The sequence below is a fragment of the Triticum aestivum genome, chromosome 2A (assembly GCF_018294505.1).
Source record: "Triticum aestivum cultivar Chinese Spring chromosome 2A, IWGSC CS RefSeq v2.1, whole genome shotgun sequence".
NCBI classification, from domain to species: Eukaryota; Viridiplantae; Streptophyta; class Magnoliopsida; order Poales; family Poaceae; genus Triticum; species Triticum aestivum.
Genome location: NC_057797.1, coordinates 36217541 through 36235945, shown reverse-complemented (window position 1 = coordinate 36235945; position 18405 = coordinate 36217541).

Below are 18405 nucleotides of genomic sequence, written 5' to 3'. Positions count from 1 at the left end.
AACACTTCTTGAAATTGTTGTAAGGGATCATCTTATTTACTACCGTCGTTCTAAGCAAATAAGATGTATAAACATGATAAACATCACATGCAATCAAATAGTGACATGATATGGCCATATCACTTTGCTCCTTTTGATCTCCATCTTCGGGGCTCCATGATCATCATCGTCACCGGCATGACACCATGATCTCCATCATTCGTGTCTTCATGAAGTTGTCACGTCATCTATTACTTCTACTACTACAGCTAACGTTTAGCAATAAAGTAAAGTAATTACATGACGTTTATGTTGACACGCAGGTCATAAATAAATAAAGACAACTCCTATGGCTCCTGCCGGTTGTCATACTCATCGACATGCAAGTCGTGATTCCTATTACAAGAACATGATCAATCTCATACATCACATATATCATTCATCACATCCTTTGGCCATATCACATCACATAGCATACCCTGCAAAAACAAGTTAGACGTCCTCTAATTGTTGTTTGCATGTTTTACGTGGCTGCTATGGGTTTCTAGCAAGAACGTTTCTTACCTACGCAAAGACCACAACGTGATATGCCAATTGCTATTTACCCTTCATAAGGACCCTTTTCATCGAATCCGATCCGACTAAAGTGGGAGAGACAGACACCCGCCAGCCACCTTATGCAACTAGTGCATGTTTGTCGGTGGAACCGGTCTCACGTAAGAGTACGTGTAAGGTTGGTCCGGGCCGCTTCATCCCACGATGCCGCCGAATCAAGATAAGACTAGTAACGGCAAGCATATTGAACAAAATCAACGCCCACAACTACTTTGTGTTCTACTCGTGCATAGAATCTACGCAATAGACCTAGCTCATGATGCCACTGTTGGGAACGTAGCAGAAATTCAAAATTTTCCTACGTGTCACCAAGATCTATCTATGGAGAGACTAGCAACGAGGGGAAGGAGAGTGCATCTACATACCCTTGTAGATCGCTAAGCGGAAGCGTTCAAGTGAACGGGGTTGATGGAGTCGTACTCGTCGTGATCCAAATCACCGATGACCAAGTGCCGAACGGACGGCACCTCCGCGTTCAACACACGTACAGCCCGGTGACGTCTCCCACGCCTTGATCCAGCAAGGAGAGAGGGAGAGGTTGAGGAAGACTTCATCCAACAGCAGCACAACGGCGTGGTGGTGGTGGAGGAGCGTGGCTATCCTGCAGGGCTTCGCCAAGCACCACAGAAGAGGAGGAAGAAGAGACGCAGGGCTGCACCAAGAGAGATTGAATCGCGTGTGTTTGGGCAGCCCCCTAGGCCTCATATATATAGGGGAAGGGGAGGGGCTGCGCCCCCTCTAGGGTTCCCACCCCAAAGGGGGGGCGGCAGCCCTAGATGGGCCAAGGGGTGGCGGCCAAGGAGGGGGAGAAGGGGGAGGCGCCCCATAGGTGGGCCCTAAGGCCCATATCGACCTAGGGTTTGCCCCCTTTCCACCTCCTTGGGCCCTTGGGCCCTTGTGGGAGGCGCACCAGCCCACTAAGGGGCTGGTCCCTCACCACTCTTAGCCCATGCAAGCCTCCGGGGCAGGTGGCCCCACTTGGTGGACCCCCGGGACCCTCCCGGTGGTCCCGGTACGTTACCGATAAACCCCGAAACTCTTCCGGTGACCAAAACAGGACTTCCCATATATAAATCTTTACCTCCGGACCATTCCGGAACTCCTCGTGACGTCCGGGATCTCATCCGGGACTCCGAACAACATTCGGTAACCACATACAAACTTCCTTTATAACCCTAGCGTCATCGAACCTTAAGTGTGTAGACCCTACGGGTTCGGGAGACATGCAGACATGACCGAGACGTTCTCCGGTCAATAACCAACAGCGGGATCTGGATACCCATGTTGGCTCCCACATGTTCCACGATGATCTCATCGGATGAACCACGATGTCAAGGACTTAATCAATCCCGTATACAATTCCCTTTGTCTATCGGTACGATACTTGCCCGAGATTCGATCGTCGGTATCCCGATACCTTGTTCAATCTCGTTACCGGCAAGTCTCTTTACTCGTTCCGTAACACATCATCCCGTGATCAACTCCTTGATCACATTGTGCACATTATGATGATGTCCTACCGAGTGGGCCCAGAGATACCTCTCCGTCACACGGAGTGACAAATCCCAGTCTCGATTCGTGCCAACCCAACAGACACTTTCGGAGATACCTGTAGTGTACCTTTATAGCCACCCAGTTACGTTGTGACGTTTGGCACACCCAAAGCACTCCTACGGTATCCGGGAGTTGCACAATCTCATGGTCTAAGGAAATGATACTTGACATTAGAAAAGCTTTAGCATACGAACTACACGATCTAGTGCTATGCTTAGGATTGGGTCTTGTCCATCACCTCATTCTCCTAATGATGTGATCCCGTTATCAACGACATCCAATGTCCATGGTCAGGAAACCGTAACCATCTATTGATCAACGAGCTAGTCAACTAGAGGCTTACTAGGGACATGGTGTTGTCTATGTATCCACACATGTATCTGAGTTTCCTATCAATACAATTCTAGCATCGATAATAAATGATTATCATGAACAAGGAAATATAATAATAATCAATTTATTATTGCCTCTAGGGCATATTTCCAACAACATAGGCTTCCAATATATCAATCTTTATGTCTCGACCATTTCGAGACTCCTCGTCATGTCCGTGATCACATCCGGGACTCCGAACAACCTTCGGTACATCAAAATGCATATACTCGTAATAACTGTCATCGTAACGTTAAGCGTGCGGACCCTACGGTTCGAGAACAATGTAGACATGACCGAGAGACGTCTCCGGTCAATAACAAATAGCGGGACCTGGATGCCCATATTGGCTCCTACATATTCTACGAAGATCTTTATCGGTCAGACCGCATGACAACATACGTTGTTCCCTTTGTCATCGGTATGTTACTTGCCCGAGATTCGATCGTCGGTATCCAATACCTAGTTCAATCTCGTTACTGGCAAGTCTCTTTACTCGTTCCGTAATACATCATCTCACAACTAACATCTTAGTTATAATGCTTGCAAGGCTTATGTGATGTGTATTACCGAGAGGGCCCAGAGATACCTCTCCGACAATCGGAGTGACAAATCCTAATCTCGAAATACGCCAACCCAACATCTACCATTGGAGACACCTGTAGTACTCCTTTATAATCACCCAGTTACGTTGTGACGTTTGGTAGTACCCAAAGTGTTCCTCCGGTAAACGGGAGTTGCATAATCTCATAGTCATAGGAACATGTATAAGTCATGAAGAAAGCAATAGCAACATACTAAACGATCGGGTGCTAAGCTAATGAAATGGGTCATGTCAATCAGATCATTCAACTAATGATGTGACCTCGTTAATCAAATAACAACTCTTTGTTCATGGTTAGGAAACATAACCATCTTTGATTAACGAGCTAGTCAAGTAGAGGCATACTAGTGACACTCTGTTTGTCTATGTATTCACACATGTATTATGTTTCCGGTTAATACAATTCTAGCATGAATAATAAACATTTATCATGATATAAGGAAATAAATAATAACTTTATTATTGCCTCTAGGGCATATTTCCTTCAGTCTCCCACTTGCACTAGAGTCAATAATCTAGATTACACAGTAATGCTTCTAACACCCATGGAGCCTTGGTGCTGATCATGTTTTGCTCGTGGAAGAGGCTTAGTCAACGGGTCTGCAACATTCAGATCCGTATGTATCTTGCAAATCTCTATGTCTCCCACCTGGACTAGATCCCGGATGGAATTGAAGCGTCTCTTGATGTGTTTGGTCCTTTTGTGAAATCTGGATTCCTTTGCCAAAGCAATTGCACCAGTATTGTCACAAAAGATTTTCATTGGACCCGATGCACTAGGTATGACACCTAGATCGGATATGAACTCCTTCATCCAGATTCCTTCGTTCGCTGCTTCCGAAGCAGCTATGTACTCCGCTTCACATGTAGATCCCGCTACGACGCTTTGTTTAGAACTGCACCAACTGACAGCTCCACCGTTTAAAGTAAACACGTATCCGGTTTGCGATTTAGAATCGTCCGGATCAGTGTCAAAGCTTGCATCAACGTAACCTCTTACGGTGAGCTCTTTGTCACCTCCATATACGAGAAACATATCCTTAGTCCTTTTCAGGTATTTCAGGATGTTCTTGACCGCTGTCCAGTGATCCACTCCTGGATTACTTTGGTACCTCCCTGCTAAACTTATAGCAAGGCACACATCAGGTCTGGTACACAGCATTGCATACATGATAGAGCCTATGGCTGAAGCATAGGGAACATCTTTCATTTTCTCTCTATCTTCTGCAGTGGTCGGGCATTGAGTCTGACTCAACTTCACACCTTGTAACACAGGCAAGAACCCTTTCTTTGCTTGATCCATTTTGAACTTCTTCAAAATCTTGTCAAGGTATGTGCTTTGTGAAAGTCCAATTAAGCGTCTTGATCTATCTCTATAGATCTTAATGCCTAATATGTAAGCAGCTTCACCGAGGTCTTTCATTGAAAAACTCTTATTCAAGTATCCCTTTATGCTATCCAGAAATTCTATATCATTTCCAATCAGCAATATGTCATCCACATATAATATCAGAAATGCTACAGAGCTCCCACTCACTTTCTTGTAAATACAGGCTTCTCCAAAAGTCTGTATAAAGCCAAATGCTTTGATCACACTATCAAAGCGTTTATTCCAACTCCGAGATGCTTGCACTAGTCCATAAATGGATCGCTGGAGCTTGCACACTTTGTTAGCTCCCTTTGGATCGACAAAACCTTCTGGTTGCATCATATACAACTCTTCTTCCAGAAATCCATTCAGGAATGCAGTTTTGACATCCATCTGCCATATTTCATAATCATGAAACGCGGCAATTGCTAACATGATTCGGACAGACTTAAGCATCGCTACGGGTGAGAAGGTCTCATCGTAGTCAACCCCTTGAACTTGTTGAAAACCTTTTGCAACAAGTCGAGCTTTATAAACAGTAACATTACCGTCAGCGTCAGTCTTTTTCTTGAAGATCCATTTATTCTCAATTGCTTGCCGATCATCGGGCAAGTCAACCAAAGTCCATACTTTGTTTTCATACATGGATCCCATCTCAGATTTCATGGCCTCAAGCCACTTTGCGGAATCTGGGCTCACCATCGCTTCTTCATAGTTCGTAGGTTCATCATGATCTAGTAGCATGACTTCCAGAACTGGATTACCGTACCATTCTGGCGCGGATCTTGTTCTGGTCGATCTACGAGGTTTAGTAGTATCTTGTTCTGAAGTTTTATGATCATTATCATTAACTTCCTCACTTATTGGTGTAGGTGTCGCAGAAACAGTTTTCTGTGATGTACTACTTTCTAATAAGGGAGCGGGTACAGTTACCTCGTCAAGTTCTACTTTCCTCCCACTCACTTCTTTCGAGAGAAACTCCTCAAGAAAGTTTCCGAATTTAGCAACAAAAGTCTTGCCTTCGGATCTGTGATAGAAGGTGTATCCAATAGTTTCCTTTGGATATCCTATGAAGACACATTTCTCCGATTTGGGTTCGAGCTTATCAGGTTGAAACTTTTTCACATAAGCATCGCAACCCCAAACTTTAAGAAACGACAACTTTGGTTTCTTGCCAAACCACAGTTCATAAGGCGTCGTCTCAACGGATTTTGATGGTGCCCTATTTAACGTAAATGCGGCCGTCTCTAAAGCGTATCCCCAAAACGATAGCGGTAAATCAGTAAGAGACATCATAGATCGTACCATATCTAGTAAAGTACGATTACGACGTTCGGACACACCATTACGCTGTGGTGTTCCGGGTGGCGTGAGTTGCGAAACTATTCCACAATTTTTCAAATGTACACCAAACTCGTAACTCAAATATTCTCCTCCACGATCAGATCGTAGAAACTTTATTTTCTTGTTACGATGATTTTCAACTTCACTCTGAAATTCCTTGAACTTTTCAAATGTTTCAGACTTGTGTTTCATTAAGTAGATATACCCATATCTGCTTAAATCATCTGTGAAGGTGAGAAAATAACGATATCCGCCACGAGCCTCAATATTCATCGGACCACATACATCGGTATGTATGATTTCCAATAAATCTGTTGCTCTCTCCATAGTACCGGAGAACGGTGTTTTAGTCATCTTGCCCATGAGGCACGGTTCGCAAGTACCAAGTGATTCATAATCAAGTGGTTCCAAAAGTCCATCAGTATGGAGTTTCTTCATGCGCTTTATACCGATATGACCTAAACGGCAGTGCCACAAATAAGTTTCACTATCATTATCAACTCTGCATCTTTTGGCTTCTACATTATGAATATGTGTATCACTACTATTGAGATTTAACAAGAACAGACCACTCTTCAAGGGTGCATGACCATAAAAGATATTACTCATATAAATAGAACAACCATTATTCTCTGATTTAAATGAATAACCGTCTCGCATTAAACAAGATCCAGATATAATGTTCATGCTCAACGCTGGCACCAAATAACAATTATTTAGGTCTAATATTAATCCCGAAGGTAGATGTAGAGGTAGCGTGCCGACCGCGATCACATCGACTTTGGAACCGTTTCCCACGCGCATCGTCACCTCGTCCTTAGCTAATCTTCGCTTAATCCGTAGTCCCTGTTTCGAGTTGCAAATATTAGCAACAGAACCAGTATCAAATACCCAGGTGCTACTGCGAGCATTAGTAAGGTACACATCAATAACATGTATATCACATATACCTTTGTTCACCTTGCCATCCTTCTTATCCGCCAAATACTTGGGGCAGTTCCGCTTCCAGTGACCAGTCTGCTTGCAGTAGAAGCACTCAGTTTCAGGCTTAGGTCCAGACTTGGGTTTCTTCTCCTGAGCAGCAACTTGCTTGCCGTTCTTCTTGAAGTTCCCCTTCTTCTTCCCTTTGCCCTTTTTCTTGAAACTAGTGGTTTTGTTAACCATCAACACTTGATGCTCCTTCTTGATTTCTACCTCCGCAGCTTTCAGCATTGCGAAGAGCTCGGGAATAGTCTTGTTCATCCCTTGCATATTATAGTTCATCACGAAGCTCTATAGCTTGGTGGCAGTGATTGGAGAATTCTGTCAATGACGCAATCATCTGGAAGATTAACTCCCATCTGAATCAAGTGGTTGTTATACCCAGACATTTTGAGTATATGCTCACTGACAGAACTGTTCTCCTCCATCTTGCAGCTATAGAACTTATTGGAGACTTCATATCTCTCAATCCGGGCATTTGCTTGAAATATTAACTTCAACTCCTGGAACATCTCATATGCTCCATGACGTTCAAAACGTCGTTGAAGTCCCGATTCTAAGCCGTAAAGCATGGCACACTGAACTATCGAGTAGTCATCAGCTTTGCTCTGCCAGACGTTCATAACATCTGGTGTTGCTCCAGCAGCAGGCCTGGCACCAGCGGCTTCCAGGACGTAATTCTTCTGTGCAGCAATGAGGATAATCCTCAAGTTACGGACCCAGTCCGTGTAATTGCTACCATCATCTTTCAACTTTGCTTTCTCAAGGAACGCATTAAAATTCAACGGAACAACAACACGAGCCATCTATCTACAATCAACATAAACAAGCAAGATACTATCAGGTACTAAGTTCATGATAAATTTAAGTTCAATTAATCATATTACTTAAGAACTCCCACTTAGATAGACATCCCTCTAATCCTCTAAGTGATCACGTGATCCAAATCAACTAAACCATGTCCGATCATCACGTGAGATGGAGTAGTTTCATCGGTGAACATCATTATGTTGATCATATCTACTATATGATTCACGCTCGACCTTTCGGTCTCCGTGTTCCGAGGCCATATCTGTATATGCTTGGCTCGTCAAGTATAACCTGAGTATTCCGCGTGTGCAACTGTTTTGCACCCGTTGTATTTGAACGTAGAGCCTATCACACCCGATCATCACGTGGTGTCTCAGCACAAAGAACTTTCGCAACGGTGCATACTCAGGAAGAAAACTTCTTGATAATTTAGTGAGAGATCATCTTATAATGCTACCGTCAATCAAAGCAAGATAAGATGCATAAAAGATAAACATCACATGCAATCAATATAAGTGATATGATATGGCCATCATCATCTTGTGCTTGTGATCTCCATCTCTGAAGCACCGTCATGATCACCATCGTCACCGGCGCGACACCTTGATCTCCATCGTAGCATCGTTGTCGTCTCGCCAATCTTATGCTTCCACGACTATCACTACCGCTTAGCAATAAAGTAAAGCATTACATCGCGATTGCATTGCATACAATAAAGCGACAACCATATGGCTCCTGCCAGTTGCCGATAACTTGGTTACAAAACATGATCATCTCATACAATAAAATTAGCATCATGCCTTGACCATATCACATCACAACATGCCCTGCAAAAACAAGTTAGACGTCCTCTACTTTGTTGTTGCAAGTTTTACGTGGCTGCTACGGGCTTAAGCAAGAACTCATCTCACCTACGCATCAAAACCACAACGATAGTTTGTCAAATAGACTCCGTTTTAACCTTCTCAAGGACCGGGCGTAGCCATACTCGGTTCAACTAAAGTTGGAGAGACAGTCGCCCGCAAGCCATCTATGTGCAAAGCACGTCGAGGGAACTGGTCTCGCGTAAGCGTACGCGTAAGGTTGGTCCGGGTCGTCTCGTCCAACAATACCGCCGAACCAAAGTATGACATGCTGGTAGGCAGTATGACTTGTATCGCCCACAACTCACTTGTGTTTTACTCGTGCAAATAACATCAAACCATAAAACCTAGGCTCGGATGCCACTGTTGGGGAACATAGTAATTTCAAAAAATTTCCTACGCACACACAAGATCATGGTGATGCATAGCAACGAGGGGGAGAGTCTGATCTACGTACCCTTGTAGATCGCAACGGAAGCGTTGACACAACGTAGAGGAAGTAGTCGTACGTCTTCTTCCCGGTCCGACCGATCCAAGCACCGTTACTCCGGCACCTCCGAGTTCTTAGCACACGTTCAGCTCGATGACGATCCCCGGGCTCCGATCCAGCAAAGCTTCGGGGAGGAGTTCCGTCAGCACGACGGCGTGGTGACGATCTTGATGTACTACCGACGTAGGGCTTCGCCTAAGCACTACAACGGTATGATCGAGGTGGAATTTGGTGGCAGGGGGCACCGCACACGGCTAAGGAACGATCTCAAGGATCAACTTGTGTGTCTAGAGGTGCCCCCTGCCCCCGTATATAAAGGATACAAGGGGAGGGGCTGGCCGGCCAAGGAGGGAGGCGCAGGAGGAGTCCTACTCCTACCGGGAGTAGGACTCCCCCCTCCAATCCTATTCCAACTAGGACTCCAAGGGGGAAAGAGAGAGAGAGCTGGCCGGCCACCTCTCCTAGTCCTAATAGGACTAGGGGAGGGGGGAGGCGCGCAGCCCTCCATGGCAGCCCCTTTCACCTTTCCAGTAAGGCCCATGTAGGCCCATTTGGCTCCCGGGGGGTTCCGGTAACCCTCCCGGTATTCCGGTAAAATCCCGATTTCACCCGAAACACTTCCGGTGTCCAAACATAGGCTTCCAATATATCAATCTTTATGTCTCAACCATTTTGAGACTCCTCGTCATGTCCGTGATCACATCCGGGACTCCGAAAAACCTTCGGTACATCAAAATGCATAAACTCATAATAACTGTCATCGTAACGTTAAGCGTGCGGACCCTACGCTTCGAGAACAATGTAGACATGACCGAGATACGTCTCCGGTCAATAACCAATAGCGGGACCTGGATGCCCATATTGGCTCCTACATATTCTACGAAGATCTTTATCGGTCAGACCGCATAACAACATACGTTGTTCCCTTTGTCATCGGTATGTTACTTGCCCGAGATTCGATCGTCGGTATCCAATACCTAGTTCAATCTCGTTACTGGCAAGTCTCTTTACTCGTTCCGTAATACATCATCTCACAACTAACATCTTAGTTATAATGCTTGCAAGGCTTATGTGATGTGTATTACCGAGAGGGCCCAGAGATACCTCTCCGACAATCGGAGTGACAAATTCTAATCTCGAAATACGCCAACCCAACATCTACCATTGGAGACACCTGTAGTACTCCTTTATAATCACCCAGTTACGTTGTGACGTTTGGTAGTACCCAAAGTGTTCCTCCGGTAAACGGGAGTTGCATAATCTCATAGTCATAGGAACATGTATAAGTCATGAAGAAAGCAATAGCAACATACTAAACGATCGGGTGCTAAGCTAATGAAATGGGTCATGTCAATCAGATCATTCAACTAATGATGTGACCTCGTTAATCAAATAACAACTCTTTGTTCATGGTTAGGAAACATAACCATCTTTGATTAACGAGCTAGTCAAGTAGAGGCATACTAGTGACACTCTGTTTGTCTATGTATTCACACAGGTATTATGTTTCCGGTTAATACAATTCTAGCATTAATAATAAACATTTATCATGATATAAGGAAATAAATAATAACTTTATTATTGCCTCTAGGGCATATTTCCTTCACTTCTTGGGTGAGTTCCGGTAACGTCGTGATTGTGAGGACCCGTTTGACTACGTTCCGTTTGTCTTCTTCATGGACTCGTTCTTCTTCCTTGCAGGATTTCAGGCAAGATGATCATACCCTCGAAATGACTACTATCTTTGCTATGCTAGTTTGCTCGCTCTTTTGCTATGCCAATGCTACGATGCCTACCATTTGCTTGTCAGCCTCCCAAATTGCCATGTCAAACCTCTAACCCACCATGTCCTAGCAAACCGTTGATTGGCTATGTTACCGCTTTGCTCAGCCCCTCTTATAGCGTTGTTAGTTGCAGGTGAAGATTGAAGTTTGTTCCTTGTTGGAACATGGAGATGTTGTTCCTTGTTGGAACATGTTTACTTGTTGGGATATCACTATATATTGTATTTAATTAATGCATCTATATACTTGGTAAAGGGTGGAAGTCTCGGCCTTATGCCTGGTGTTTTGTTCCACTCTTGCCGCCCTAGTTTCCGTCATATCGGTGTTATGTTCCCGGATTTTGCATCCCTTACGCGGTTGGGCTATAATGGGAACCCCTTGACAGTTCGCCTTAAGTAAAGCTTTTCCAGCAATGCCCAACATTGGTTTTACCATTTGCCACCTAGCCTTTTCTTTCCCTTGGGTTCTGCAGACTCAAGGGTCATCATTATTTTAACCCCCCCCCCCCCCCGGCCAGTGCTCCTCTGAGTGTTGGTCCGAACTAGAGCCCTGTGCAGCACCCCCTCGGGGAAACTCGAGGTTTGGTTTTAGTTGTACGGATTGCTCATCTGAGTGTGCCCTGAGAAAGAGATATGTGCAGCTCCTATCGGGATTTGTCGGCACATTCGGGCGGTGTTGCTGGTTTAGTTTTACCCTGTCGAAATGTCTTGTTGTACCGGGATACCGAGTCTGATCGGAACGTCTCGGGTGGAGGTCTATTTCTTCGTTGACCGTGAGAGCTTGTCATGGGCTAAGTTGGGACACCCTGCAGGGATTTGATCTTTCGAAAGCTGTGCCCGTGGTTATGGGCAGATGGGAATTTGTTAACGTCCGGTTGTAGAAAACCTGAAGTTAACCTTAATTAAAATGAATCAACCGCGTGTGTAACCGTGATGGTCTCTTTCCGGCGGAGTCCGGGAAGTGAACACAGTTGTTGGAGTTATGCTTGACGTAGGTTGTCTAGGATCACTTCTTGATCATATTTTATCGACCGTGATTTGCCTTCTCTTCTCGCTCTCATTTGCGTATGTTAGCCTCCATATACGCTAGTCGCTTGCTGCAGCTCCACCTCATACCTTTTACCTTACCCATAAGCTTAAATAGTCTTGATCGCGAGGGTGCTTGATTGCTGAGTCCCCTTGGCTCACAGATACTTCCAAAACCAGTTTGCAGGTGCCGATGAGTCCGTGCAGATGACGCAACCAAGCTCAGGAGGAGCTCGATGAAGATCTTGTCCTTTATGTTGTTTCGTTCTAGTTGATCAGTAGTGGAGCCCAGTTGGGGTCGATCGGGGACATTTGTCGCATTTGGGATTCTTTTATTTTGGTTCCGTAGTCGGACCATGAGTGTATTTGGTTGATGTAATGCTTTATTCATGTAATTGTGTGAAGTGGCGATTGTAAGCCAACTATGTATCCTTTTCCTTATTATATTACATGGGTTGTGTGAAGATTACCTCACTTGCGACATATGCCTTCAATGTGATTATGCCTCTAAGTCGTGCCTCGACACGTGGGAGATATAGTCGCATCGAGGGTGTTACACTAACTATGGTTGAAATCTTGTTTTTCCGCAAGCCTGGGCCCGACTCGATCTGCCCGTCGGGCTCAATTTTCAGGCCTGAGCCCGGCCCGATCTGCACGTCAGAGTCAATTTCCAGGCCCGAGCATGGCCGGATCTACCCGTTTGGCTCAATTTCCAGGCCCGAGCCCAACCCGATGGCATGCTCAAGCCCTAGGATTTTCGGGCTGTCCAGGCCGGGCTGCCCATGGCCAGGTATATCGACATGTAAGTGAAATTAATGTGTATATATTCTCTAAAAGAAAAAATAGTATGCATATATGATGTAAACGACTCATTTGTATTATAAACTAGGCGTGACAAGCAACTTCTACTATTTTTATGTATTCAATTTGTATCGAAATGGTTAAATCATAGAATTGCTTCCATGCATGTCATGTTCTCCATCATGGATCCCTTTGCCATCCAACATCTGTACAATGTGTGCAATCACAACTATGTATATGTATGTTCTTCACCGTCCAGTAAATAATCTCTGTTCCGATGGTTAAATCTACAAAACTCTAATGAATAATAATCATTGGAGGCGAAAGGGAAGGAGCCCAAATCTGTTGGGGAACCTTGTGGCGGCGTTGACGAGCTTTCGGCGTTGTCTGCGCTTGGATCCCTCAGTTCAGTGGGCGTTGGTTCTCCAGGCGCGGTCTTTGTAGGGGAGGCGACAATTGGCTAGGGGAGATTTTGTGCCTTGATCACTACATCGCCATGGCAAGGTGACTCTTGATCTTGCCGTGGGGGTGGTGCGGTGAGATGCTGGCGGCTACCACGGTGGATTTCACCACTTGTGTAGAACCTCTTCGTGGAATTTAGAGTTGTTCTGTCGCCGGTGTGAGTAAGCGATGGCCGTCCTTCCTTTCCCTCCGGCGTGTTGGTCTGCTCTTGTTAAGATTGAAGACTTCCCGTCTCTAGTTGTGAGTGGCGGCACGCCGGCAGCTCACAGTGGATGGCAGGGTTAGGTGGTTCCCCACGGGCGTTGTTGCTATTTTCTTGTTGAGCAGACTACATTTTAAATTTCTCTAGCTATCGCCTAGTTTACGTTTGGTCCCTCAAATAATAATCGTACATATTTGACCCCTCATTTATCCAAACCGGACACTGCTACTCCAAAGCCAGGTTTGAAGTAATCCATTGATGATGTGGCGTGGTTTTCACAGAAATAATACATGTGACAGTCCATCTCATCATCTTCTACCTCTCTTAGGAGGCATTTCATCAAACATGTCACGTGCAACGCGTGGCCACACCGTGCCCTGCCACGTCCTACCGTCTCGGTCCTCCTCGTCGCCACGTCGTTGGAGTCTGCCTCCCGTGCGCGTCCATGGAGGACTGGCTGTCCGCCGGGGAGAGGCTCTCGGTGGGGTAGTCCCTCGTACCCGATGGCGGCGACTTTGCCTTGGGCTTCTTCACCCCGTGAGACAACCGGGAAGCCCCGGCCGCCGCGTGGCACCACGACACTCGCATTGGTCAATGAATCGAGCCTCGTACCGTCCGATGCCGACGACCGCGTCCTTTGGCAGGCTCAGGTCCGAGTCCGACAATGACGGCTTCGCGCGGGCACCCGTAGAACACCAGCTCGCGCATGCCCGCCTCGTTGGCAGCCTCGCACGATGGGAGGCGAAAGGAAGGAGACCAGATCGGTTGCTTCGTCCATGGCCGATCGACGGCCTTCGACCGTCGTTGCGACAACGCTGGATGGAATAATGGTGTTGAAGCTTGTTTCCCATCTCGCCAAGGTCACTTGTGGTGGCTTTGCCGAGCTTCCGACGTTGTCTGCTTTTGGATTCGTCAATTTAGTGGCATTGGTTCTCTAGGCGCGGTCTTCGTAGCAGAGGCGACAATTGGCTAGGGGGAGATTTTGTCCCTTGATCACACTTTCACATGGCAAGGTGAATCTTGATCTTGCTGTGGGGGTGGTGCAATGAGATGCTGGCACTGCCACCGGTGGATTTCACCACTTGTGTAGAAGCTCTTCGTGGACTTCATAGTTGTGATGTCCCCGGCGTGATTAGGGCCTGTTTTTTTTTTGGTGGCTTAAAAGTTAAGCTGCCTCTTTTTAGATTAAAAAATAAGTTGTCTTTTAATTTTGTTAAAATTTCTAAATTAATTATCCCATAACTAGTTGAGAAGTCTTAATGAACAAGAGAGGCGGCTTATGAAAAAAGCTAAGGAAGGAGCGGCTTATTTTTTTTAAGATTTCAAAAGAACTGCCCCTAAGCGATGGTCGTCCTTCCTTTCCCTATGGCATGTTGGTATGCTCATGCTGAGGTTGAAGACTTCTTAGGCCATTTCCAGCCGTTGGCCCCTCCAGGACACCAACGGGGCCTCGAGGAGCTGCGACTAGCGCGTGTAGCAGCCGGCAGCGTGCGGAGGCGGTAAGCAGAGCACGACAGGGAGCAGCAGCATGAGGCGGGCGGCTTGCGAAGATGTCTGCGATGCGTTCGGCGGCGGTCAGTGCTCACACCGTCACACGTACGTACATGTAGTACACTACTCTGGCTCTGCCTTGATAGCTTCTTCCGGCGAATGGATGCGCAAGAACAGCCACCGAGCAGCGCCACCGACGCGGGGAGCGACGCCAACGCCATGGACGGCAGATACGTCGGCGGGAGGCTGCGTGCACTTCAGGACGGTGGTGGTGGCTCTCTGATCTGACAGCATCAGCGTCAGCAACTGCTCTCCGTCCGCAGCCGCGGCCACCTCGCTGCCTGAGCTCCAACATCAGCTCATCAGTCGTGCCCCGCAACCTGGGAGCCGCCGTCGTCGCACCCAGCTCCAGCAGCAGCGTGCTGCTCGGCCGCATCCCGCATCAGCCCGCCGTGCTCCCTCTCAACCGTAGCCGGAAGAGAGAGAGAGAGAGGAGCAACCTCGTGCACGCGATTAAGTTTTTTTACCGGAGTGAGTACCTACCGGTCAAACATCCGCCGTTGGTGTCATTTTAGAGATTTGTGCCCTTGTTTTGTTTATCAGATAGATGAATGGTAATACATGAATACATGTGCTTGCGCCAGATTGACGGAGTCAGTTTTTACAGAGAAGAGAGAGGGGACTGGAGAGAACGGTGCATGCATGCATTCTCTCACCCCATGCATTGGACATGCATTTTATTTTCATCCTCATATTTCTAAGGATTCATATCTTTTGAACCAAATGTTCATTACTGAAATTTCTTATATATTTGAATTCGTGGGGTGAAGACCTTCAACACAAGATCAATTTTGAATATATCTGAACTATCTTTTTCATATATATTTCAATTACATTTGAAATTAGTTTCATAAAACATTGGAAATAACCAATTTCACATATTTTAAACAGCCTATTTCACTATTTTCCAAACACAAGATTAAGCAAATTGACAAACACACCGAAATACATGTTTCATAAATATTGAGTGAAATATTTAGACAACAACTTAGACGTGTTTGAAATAATCAATTTCACATATTTCAAATAACCTATGTCGCATATTTCACAATTTTTTATATTTCAATTTTCTTTTAAATTGCTTTTATAAAACATAAAATTGATCTGCTATTTCATAAAAGTGTTTTGGACTGTTTCGCTAATATCAGTTAAAAAACCATTTCACTCATTTCAAAAAATTTCATAAGACATATTACTCTCATTGCAAATATCAATTTCACTGAAAATTTATGAAATATATTGAAATGTATTCCGCTCATTAAAACTATCAGTTTCAAACACTGGAAAATTAGTTTCACAACAAAAAAATTGGTTTTATTTATCTTTTATTAAAATAACTTATTTCACTCATTTCAGAAAACACACTGCACTCATTTACAAAATATATATTTCACCAATTTCACTAGTTTCGGGAAACACATAACATTCATTTTCAGAAAACATATTACACTCATTTCACTAGTTTCCAAAATAATTATTTAACAAATTTGAAACAATGCATTTCACTTGGAAAACCGATTTCACTCATTTCGAGAACTGGTTTCAATCATTTTGAAAATTGTAATTTGAAATGAGTGAAATTAATATTTTGGCATGATTGAAATAGTAAAAATTAAACTAGTTTAAATATATTCAAGATTGGTCTCATTCTAAACATCTTATGTTCCAGAATTTGAATATATGAAAATTTTAAATAATAGAACAATGCTGTAAAAAATATTGGCCATCTAAAAATGTAAACAAAAATAAAATGCATGAACTTATTTGAGAGAGAGGAGAGATGCTGCATGCATATGTACATCCCGCTGCAAAAAGTACTGCCACTCCTGACATGGGCCCTATTCATCTGACGATGATTTGACTATATACAAAAATATAACTGCCTAAATACATGATTATACATATGAATGGGTCTCGCTTAGACGCACATCGTAAAGCACGTGAACGGTGGATGGGTAGCCGGTAGCTCCCAGCACCGGTAAAAGAGACTTTGCGCTCGTGCACGTCCGTCGTCCGTTCATGGGGAGAAGGGGTTGATTTTGACCGGGAAGACAGAGCTGACTTTGACCACCACGTGGCAAGGGGATTCCAAAATCGCTGACACGTCAACGCCATACTGCTTGGAAGGTTTAAGCCCGGCTCACAAACACAAGGGATTATATGTAGTCCATGTAAAGAAAAAGGAGGATTATATGTAGTCGAAAAATAGATAATGGACAAAGGAAAATGCTATCAATCATCCGGCTGAAAATACACGCGCATCCGCCGCCTTCTATTTGCTACAAGTGTCCCTGTGGGCCCCCACGAACTTTATCTTCTTCGCCTTATCTCCTTCCCTTTTCCAGTCTTATCCCAGCCTCTTTCTTCTTCTCAACCACACACCTGCAGCGGCAATGGCTAGGTGGAGCTCACACGCGGGGTGCTAGCCCGAGCTCACACGCGTGCGTGCGCTACACTGTAGGCACACGGCTGCGGCTGGAGGCACACGCGTGGAGCGGAGCGAGGAGGAAGGGGCCGACCAAGTGTGAGCTTGTCCATGGCCATGGCGGCTGAGCTCAGAAATTGTAGTGTGGCTTTTTTACTACAGCTGCGGTGTTGCAAACGGTGGCAGCGATCGACGATGGTGCTCAACGAAGGCAACGTAGCTAAACTCTTGCAAGCGGCGGACGACGGTGGTGCTTAACGGCATTGACTCTTTTTTGCAACATCACCTTTCTTACAGGAAGATTTCTGCAACATCCACTATGTTGCAAAAATGGTGCCCAATAGGGCGACAAAGTTTTTGCAACATCATCTCTAATGCCAAATTTTCTGCAACATCTTCTATGTTGCAAAGTTTTTTATTTAGAAGGAAATTGCGCTTTGGGTGGTTTTGCAACAAACCCCTTGTTGCAGAGGGCGAAGCGCAACAACCGGCTTGTTGCAATTCGGCATGCGCACGTTCGTGGGAAATTTGACGGCTAAGTCTGTGTCTATCGGACGGGCCAGAGGTGGTGGATGTTTTTGCGCCATCCGCAGGCCGATGCCTAGCGTCGCCCACATGGACAAAAGTTTACTTTAGATAAATTTGAGGGACCAAAACAAATACACGTTCCTCTTTCTTGTTTGTTGGAATGCTTTGTATCCCTGCAAAAAAAAAGAATGCTTTGTATCACTACTGGGTGTCAATAGTAATTCTCAGGTCCTTTTCCAAAAAAAGGTTAGACATGCTGTTCACTTTGTAATCCTACTTAATTGGGCTGTTGTCAAGCAAAACCTTAGGTACTTGCAAGGGGTGATGAGCTACGGTTGTCGCTGTCAGGTCAGGCGTGTGGAAGGAGAACCCGTAGGTTACAACGACAGTGATCACGCCGGCAACAACGGCAATTGGAAGAGCACCTCAGCAACGCCTTCTTCCTAGGCGACAACCTGGTCACTTGGAGTTTATAGAAGCAACAGTCGAGAGTCGATATAGACCAGAAGACACCAGCGACAGTGCTTTTCGTAGCAAATCTTCAGCCTAGAGAAGAAATCCACGAAGAGGGCCTATAGAATGCCCCAGTTTTTGTTTCAACAATCACCGGGAAGGAGAGAGAGAGGATCCCCACATGAATATATTA